Source organism: Dipodomys ordii, unplaced genomic scaffold, assembly GCF_000151885.1.
Source record: "Dipodomys ordii isolate 6190 unplaced genomic scaffold, Dord_2.0 Scaffold85, whole genome shotgun sequence".
NCBI classification, from domain to species: Eukaryota; Metazoa; Chordata; class Mammalia; order Rodentia; family Heteromyidae; genus Dipodomys; species Dipodomys ordii.
Window position 1 is genome coordinate 8852301 of NW_012267301.1, and position 9518 is coordinate 8861818.

A 9518-nucleotide genomic window follows, 5' to 3' on the forward strand; every position below is an offset into this window, starting at 1 on the left:
CCTTGCAGACTGGTCAGAAGCCAGAGTGGAGGTGTCATGGAAGTTCAGCAGAGGAAGGGATTAAGAGTCTACTGCCTGATGAATAAATGTTTACAATAATCACATCCCCCCTTGACTAGCTGGGGAGTTTCTGTCAGCACGGCCTTGTCATTAGGCAAGCTGCCTTTTTTTGTGTGAGAAGTAAGTTGTTGAGGCACTGCTGCTGTAAACAGAAAACATCTGTAGAACTCCACAAACAGGAAACTTTGTTGGGAAAGGGGAGGGAACCCATATTGCCCACAGATCTTACTTTATGCATGTTTGAAAAGGCAGAATGTAACAGAAATCGCACCCCCACGTACAATGAGAAGCAAGGCCCACAGTGATCAGGACCCAGTAACACTGAGTGGACTTTCTTCCATATTTTCTTCTTCTTCTTCTCCATCTCCATCCTTCTCTTTCCTCCCCTCCTGCTTGTCCTCCTTCACCTTCTTCTCCTCCTCCATCTTCTCCTTCTTTTCTTCTTCCTTGCAATAGAGCAAGCTTTAGTTTCCCCTGCTAACTCCAGTTCTCCAAGGAAGGAGGTAGCTGCCAAGAATATATTTCTGCTCTACCTACATACAAGTATAGCTGTAGGAGAGTAACACTGATATGAATTAGAGATGGAGCATCTCCATGGACATTCCAAACATACAAAGCAGCCTGAAATACTGTATCCAGAGAAAAGCAAGCAAAAAGAACATACAGACAAACTTCCTACAAGAGGAACATTTGACCTTCACATGTATAGGGGGATGCCTTCAGGGCTCTACTTTTCCCCAGTGCTAGGAGACTGGAAAGCTTATAAAGAATAAATACAAAATAGCATCAAGACAGGAGATAGCAAGTATAGAAATGATATAGGTAGTAAGGATAGGGAAGACAGGGAAGGAGAAATGAAAGAAAGTCACTCTCCAATTTCCTTCTGGCAGATCCCAGTAATGTAGAACTTTTAGGACCTGCCTTCTTATTTCTCTCTCTCTCTCTCTCTCTCTCTCTCTCTCTCTGTGTGTGTGTGTGTGTGTGTGTGTGTGTGTAAAGAGAAAGGTCATCTGAGAGAAAGAATAGAGAAGACAAGAAAGAGGAAGGGAGTAAGAGAGAGAGAAAGAGTATAAGAAAGTATAAGAAGTAATCCTAGCTACTGAGGAGGCTGAAATCTGAGGATCACAGTTCAAAGCCAGCCCAGGCAGGAAAGTCCTTGAGACTCTTATCTCCAAGTGGTAGAGTGCTAGCATTGAGATGAAGAGCTGAGGGACAGCACTCAAGCCCAGAGTTCAAGCCCCAGGACCTATAAAAAATGTAAGAACATAGAATCCTAGTCTTTTAGTTTTTGGTCCTAAGTCTCAGAATTTATGTGTCTCAGAGGTGAAATATCTCAGCCAGAAGACACAGTTTTCTGGTTTCTTTAATGACCTAGACAGGAAGAACTAAATTCAACCTGGGCTGAATTTCTGGTAGAACATAAAAGTCAGGAACAAGAGTAACTCCAAGTAATTGCAGGAATACATCCAGGGAAGATGACAAGGCTGGCAGGAAGTTATGTCTTATTCTTGGAAGTAGAAAAGAGAGAAAATAGTAAACCTGACATTGACAGGGAGCAATCGATTAGAAAGAAGTTCAGAAGATTTGACCAAGGCAGATTCTACTTACCTGGATTCCTGCCATCTCATGAGATTGCTGAGCCCATGGTACACTGTTTGCTTTTAAGGAACTTTTTTGGGGGGCAGGGAGGTAGTTTTATGTTTTGTTTTTTAAGATTCAAGGTTGTACCTCAAGTTCTGTTTTGAAGGTAAATCTGGTGCAAGCAGACTCACAAGCATACTTCAATAAATAGGATTAAACGGTTAATTTGTTCAACCACTTTGGAAAGCAGTATGGAGGTTCCTCAAAAGACTCCACATAGAGCTCCTCTATGACCCAGATATCCCACTTTGGGGCATTTACCTGAATGTCACAAACAAGACCATACTAAAGCTACCAGCAGGACTCTGTTTATTGCAGCATTATTTACCATAGCTAAGATATGGAACAAACCCAGATGCTCCTAAGTAGATGAATGGATCAAGAAAATGTGATACACACACACACACACACACACACACACACACACACACACACACAATGGAATTCTATTCCTTGATCAGAAAGAATGACATTGCCCCATTTGTTAGGAAATGGAAAGACTTGGAAAAATTATATTAAGTGAAGTAAGCCAGGCCCAAAGAAACATAGGTCCTATGGTTTCCCTTATTTGCAATAACTAGTATATGTCTGGGACAAGTAGAAAAGGTCAAAAACTATGTACATATGACCATAATGAACCCCAAGATAGGGACACAGTGTTTTTTTCTTTCTTGCTATTGTTTCTAACATATTTATATGATACCATGTGAGTTTTTTGTTGCTTTGTATGTTCCTCCCCCACAGTATAACCCCTGTTTTCACTGTATTTGATGTCGGTATAATTTGGGGAGGGGAAGCAAAAAAACAAATTGTTTAAATACGGATACAGGTTGACCCATTGTAACAATGAAATGTGAAAGATGTTATGTCAAAAAACAAACTTTACAATTTAGGCAGAGGGCAGGGCAGGGAGAGGTGTAGGGGGAAGTGTAAATGTGGAAGTGGGAGAGAAGGGATGGTAGGGAAAAAACAAAGGAGGAGGCAACAATGCTTGATAAGAAATGTACTCATTACCTTGCTCATGTAACTGTAACCCCTCTTTACAGTATTTTCAAAATAAAAAAATTATTAAAATAAAAACAAAACCAGTTACATGGAATTAATAAGATTTCCTGTCTTGCAGTGCAGGCATGGTTGGATGGAGGGAGCTACATTTCACAATATCTTGTTACACAGTTTATAAATACCGAGAAGAAAATAAAGACCTCAAGGGCTCGGAACACAAAGTGTGTATCATAGCGTGATGGAGACAGTCATTTCCACCATTTAATCGGTACACATTGTATACTTGAAGTCACACATGGTACTCCATATGATTAAAGTAGCAGTGAATACTAATTTAAAGTGTTTAAGTAAACCAATGACATGACTTAGAAGATAAAAGGAAAGAGAGCTTGAATAAAAGGAAGGAGAGAGGAAGTGAAGGGAGAAAAGAAGGACAGCCAGGTAATTTGTAATCAAATAGGCAATTTCCTAGCTCTAGGCTCCAAGAAAGCCAGCACTAAGTGAGTAGTAGAAGGGCTTGGGAGCCACTCTATGAAAGGTTACCTATTACAATTATATTTGTTCAACTCTTAAAACTCATTTATTAGGTTCAATAACTGACTGGTTACTATCTTGATTTGAGAAGGATTTTGGTCATATTGGGGTTTGAACTCAAGGATTCAACTCCACTTGGCTAGCTTGATTAGCTCTCTATCACTCTGTAGCCAGGACTCCATCCCTGCTTTTAACTAGTGACTTTAAAGATGGAATCTCATGGACTATTCTGCTCAGGCCAGCTTTGAACTGTAACCTGCTAGGTCTCAGGTTCCTAAGTAGTAGCTAATACTACAGGTGTGAGCCACTGGCACTACACTTGGATGTTTGTTAAATGTTCTCTACATATTTGATATTGAAGATAGAGCCAGGTCTAGTGTCGACAGAGACCTTACATAGCCCAAATATTGCAGTGGAGAGGATGGGTCATAAACAAGGAACAGATACAGGAACACAGTGATGTTAGTGCCAAGAAGATAAAGCAGAATAATGTGACTGGGTGAAGTTGCACATATGGGCCATTAAGGAAGCCCTGAGAGAGACTGCTTAAGACTGAGGAAAGATGTACCTCCAGATACATCAAGAGCTCATCAGGCAGGATTGACAGGAAACCCCAAAGCCCTGAAGCTGGAAAGAACATGGTAATTCAAAGAACAAAAAAATGTGAGAGTTGAGAAAGGTTGATGTGGATCAAGAGAATCTAATGTCGGTGATGCCAATGTTAGAAACACAAATATCCTGAATGATTTTGAGAGTTTTGAGATAAGAGTAGTAAATCATTCTGGCTTATGGTTTAGCATATTTGCTCCAGATACATAGAAAAAAGGCTTGCAATGACTTGAGCTCTCTAATGCATTTAGAAGATATGATGACAGCCTTTGGTTTGAGTAAATGGCTTATGGTACTGTTTATTGAGGAAAACCACTGGGGGAATGATGGTTTGTCAAGGGAGAGGGATGAGCCAGGAATTTAAGGAAAGCTTATTTTTAAATAACACATTGACATCCTACAAGTGTCAAATGAATACCTGCATGAATGAGATGAGTCTACAGCTCAGGGGACCATTTTTCCTGGAGATGCAAACTTGGAATTCAGAAGGATATTAAACTTAAAGACAACAGACTAAAAGAGATAATGTAGTACGACAGTATGGCACTTGAATGTCAGCTGTAGACGAAGAATATAGCAAAGGAACCTAGGAAGATGGAGGAGGAACAACAAAAACTGATGTTGTAGAAGCCAGGAAAATATGGAGGTTTAAGGAGCAAACTCCATGAAAAACATGCCAGAAGTCAGGTGTGACCGTGTGTTTATGTAGTCTTGCTCCTCAGAAGGATGAGATTAAAGGATTTCTTGAGCTGACAAGTTCAAGACAAGCCTGGGAAACATAAGAGGATGCCAGCTGGAAAAATAAAGCTGTTGAGAAATTGGAAAAGAATAGAGTTGATAACCTTAACAGAAACAGTTTCAGTATAATACTGGGATGAGAGCCAAGTTGAAATGCATTAAACAATAACTGAAATTCAGGGAGCAGAAACACCTTCAGTAGACAATTAGACAATTGCCTCTGTGGAGGCTTAGCAAAGAAACTGATCACAGACAGAGCACGGAGTTACAGCCATGAGAGCTGCCAATGGAAGGTTTACTATTTTTTATTATCTTTAAGTAACTCTACAAAGAACAAAAGATTTTTATATCAAAACTTTCTATGATGTGGTCAATAATCCAACAGAAAGGGAGAAATCTAAGTTGCAAGGGACAGAGAGAAAAAGAGGTCTGAATAAAGACTTGAAGAGAAAAAACGAGAGAGGTAAAGTTGCAGAGCTTGTGAACAATGTGATCTTTGCTATTGTCTAAGACATCTTCGAAGCATTGCAACAGGAGAGGAAACAGAAAAGACAGGTACCTTTACACATAAGTGTATAGATCTTGTGTAAAATTAAGACACTCCATGTCTAGATGTATAAACAAGATTTGTATCAATTTATATTTTTTAGGCCAGTGATCAGAGGAAATCTGGGAATAATCCTTCTTTTATAAATAATTGTCTTATAAGTAATTGTCTACAACTTCCAGTGCTATATTTATTGAGATATGACAGTAAGTGCCTATGTTCTGTTCACTTCACAGGAAACAATTCCACTACCTGATCATTAAATGAGACATGTAAACATACAGGTTTCTGGTAGATACTTTTCCACAATTAAAGAATAATTTTATTTTCTATGATTAAAAATATTTAAAATGGTTTGTTTGAGGATAAATTCTACATGTTGATAATACAGTATTTACTTTTAATGCACTTATTATTTTGAATTGCTAATATCTTGTATACCTTAAATATATATGTATGTATTTATAAGTAAAATAGCATAGAATATATTTGTGTATTGACTATTATAGTTTTTTAGTTTCAAAATTAAATTTATTCTTTAAAATGAAAGCAATTATAAATAAAAAGCAAAAGGACTGGTCTGCCCCAAGTATACTAGATACCTAAGCAAGGTACTGGTGGCTTACACCTGCAATCCTAACTATTCAGGAGGCTGCAGTCTGAGGATCATAATTTGAAGCCAGCACAAGCAGAAAAAGTCTGTGAGACTTATCTACAATTAACAAGCAAAAAAAAAAAGCTAGAATTGGAGGTGTGGCTAAAATGGCAGAGTTGAAATGCACTGTATTCATAACATGATTCAGTGAATGGCAACTTCTTTGTAAAACTTCTTAAAGATAATAAAAAATATTTTTTAAAGCCAACCAAGAGTGAAAGGCTCTGAGCTCAAGCCCCAGTACCACAATACCAAACCAACAAACAGAAAAGCACAATGAACATAGAGTACATTGGCATATATTTCCTTTACTATTATTACTGTTATTATTATTACTATTACTATTATTATTGGTGGTGGTGGTACTGGGATTGGGTCTTCTGTATCCGAAGCATGTGCTGTACACTAAGCTATACCCTAGTACTGGAATAAATTTTTAATGTTTAAATTTTTATGAGATTAAAATTATTCCAGGTTTGTAGGTAGGTAGGTAGATATAGTTAAGATTACATTGTCTAGAGGGCTAGAAATAAATCCATGCAGCTATGGCCATCTTATTCTTGACAAAGTTGTCAAGAGCTAACGTTGGAAAAAGATAGCATCTTTGAAAAATGGTTCTCAGAAAACTGGATATCCACATACAGAAGACTGGAATTAGAACCCTATCTCTCACCCCTAACCTGTACAAAATCAATTCAAAATGGTACAACAGCCTTAAAGTAAGGCCTGAAACTTTGAAACTACTAGAGGAAATACTTGATGATGTAGACCTATGAAATGACTTCATAGTGTAGTAACATTAGCTCAGGAAATAGTAGCAAGAATTATTGAATAGCTGCATCAAATGAAAAAGGGTTTTCATAGCAACACTCAAGTGGGAGGCAATCTATAAAGGAGTTTCATAACAATCTACCATTTGCCAGCTATGCATATGACAGGAGAGTAATATCCAGAACTTCTCAAGAACTCAAAACCTAAGCAGCAAACCATCCAATCAATGAATAGGCAAATGAACTCAGCCAACAGTTCTCAAAAGAAGAAGCACACATGACCAATAAATGCATGGGGAAATGTTGAATTTTTTTAGCCCTAAAGGAAATGCAAATTAAAATGATACTCTCACCCCAGTATAATGGTCTTCAGAATGGTCATCACTAAGGTTGTGGAAGAGTCTCAGGAAGAAACTCTTGTATATTGCTGACTTTGTGAGAGAATATAAATTGGTGAAATCACTACAGAAATGTGTATGGCAATTCCTCAAAAAAGTAAAGACAATTACCATCTGAACCTGTTATAACACTCCTAAAGCATATCTCAGAAGAAAATAGAAGGGGAACTATTTGGAGAAAGGAAAGGACAGTAGTTTACAGAAGAGAAAGCAATAGAAGTGGTGAAGATGCTCAAACTACATTGTATACATATATAAAATGTCACAATGATGAGTATTTTGTTCAGTTAATATATGCTAATATGAGTGTTAAAAAATAAAATTATATTCTGAATTTTTCCTTAGTCTATTTAGGCAAACAGTGCATATTAGATGTGTGTGTCTCTATCAGGATGCTTTAGGCTGAAAGTTACAGCAAAACAAAATATAAGTTGGCTTAGATCCTCAGAAATATAAATCATTGGCTCTAACAAGCATTGGGTAGACAGCTTAGTTTCAGAGTTGACGGAGCCTATGTTTCAAAATCTCACTGCTGTTCCTTCTCCTGTATCATCCTCAGACTACTGGCTTTGTCTTCCCCTAAATCCTATCCTGGGATCTCAATATGACTGTCACAGTTTTATCTATGCTGTGTTGAGGTTGAAAATGTCCAGTAATGAACCTATAAAGTTTTTAAATAAGAAAGAATTACCTCACAGTTCTAATAACAAAGAATTACCTCACAGTTCTAATAATCTTTTGCTCTTAGCTCATTGGTTGACCTCCCATGTCAATCTAAACCAAGCTTGTGATTAACTTGCGCTCCTATTCTGCCCTGAAGTACTAATCTTATGAAGAGTGCAGCTCTCCAAACCAAATCTGAACTCTGGTTGAAAGGAAAACGTTTAAGGAAAGCAGTGTTATATAGGTGATCAACAGTGCATGTGAAAATGTAGGTTACAATGCTCTAAAATTTAAAATTTTATCGAAATGTAAGCTGGGAGCCACTGGTTCACATCTTACAGAGGAGATAGAGATCTAGAAAACTGTAGTTTGAAGCCACCCAGAAGAGAAAAGACCATGGGGCTTCATCTCTATCAGCAGAAAGCTAGCCTGAAGACAAAACTTAAGACATAGAGTGACACCTCAGCAAGAACAAGTCCCTAAGTCTAAATCCTGGTATTGGTGAGAAATAATAATCAGACTATAATAATATCCTGATAGCTATACTAAGTGTAATATATATGGAAAACATGCATATATATGGAAACATGCATGTTTTATAAGCAAAGAAAAGAATTTGAATCAATTTTTCATTTATTATAAACATTAATGTTTACAACATAAAACTATTAATACAATTAACTCTGAAGAGGGTGCTGATAACTCATGGTTGTAATTCTAAGTACTCAGTAGTAGTGATCTGAGGATTGTGATTCCAAGTCAGCTGGGACAGGAATGTCTGTGAGATTCTTATCTCCAATTAGCCAACTGAAGTGGAGCTGTGGCTTAAGTAGTAGATCATTAGCCTTGAGCACAAAACTCAGGGACAGTGCCTAGGACCTGGGTTCAAGCCCCAGGACTAGCGCGCGCGCGCACACACACACACACACACACACACACACAGAGCACACTCACTCACACACACACACACACACACACACACACATGTCTGAATGATAAGTAAAGTTACATTAGTTTTTTGAAAATTCATTCTTGCCAAATATTTTAATCTTCATCTAAGCATGAAGACATGTTCCAGTTTGGATTTCAAACATCAAGCTGGCTGCTAGTGGCTCATGGCTGTCAGCCTAGCTACTTATGAGGTAGAGATCTGAGGATCTCTACCCAGTCTGTCTGGGTAGGAAAATTTGTGAGGAATTCTTATCTACAATGAACTATTAAAAAGCAAGAAGTGGAATAGTGGCACAAGTGGTAGAGTGCTACCCTTGAGCATAAAAGCTCAGAAACAGCACACAAGTCTTAGGTTCAATCCCCAAAACTCTCCCACATACACACACATATAATCATATTTTTCAATGTCATAATAAACACAATTAATCATAGTCCCATGAGAATGTGGTCAGATCAGAAGCATGGTAAATTGTTCATTTACAAACTCTGTAGCTTTAAAGACTGCTGTACATGAACATCAATAGTAGTGCTTTTAACACTTCCTTTGATAAGGTTTTTATTCCTTTAGGGTTTTGTTTGTTTTGTCAGTTATGGGGATTGAATTCTGGGCCTGGGCACTGTCCCTCAGCTCTTCAGCTCAAGGCTAGCACTCTACCACTTGAGCCACAATGTCACTTCCAGTTTTCTGGTGGTTTATTGGAGATAAGAGTTTCACGGAGTTTCCTGCTGGGGCTAGCTTGAACCGTGATCCTCAGATCTCAGCCTCCTGAGTACCTAATATTACAGGTGTGAGCCACCAGTGCCTGGCTTTCCTTTAGCTTTATGTGGTAGTCCCCCATACATTTTTTAATTTTTTTGGGGTCCAGTCGTGGGGCCTGAACTCTGGGCCTGGGTGCTGTCCCTCAGCTCTTCAGCTCAAGGCTAGCACTCTACCACTTGAGCCACAG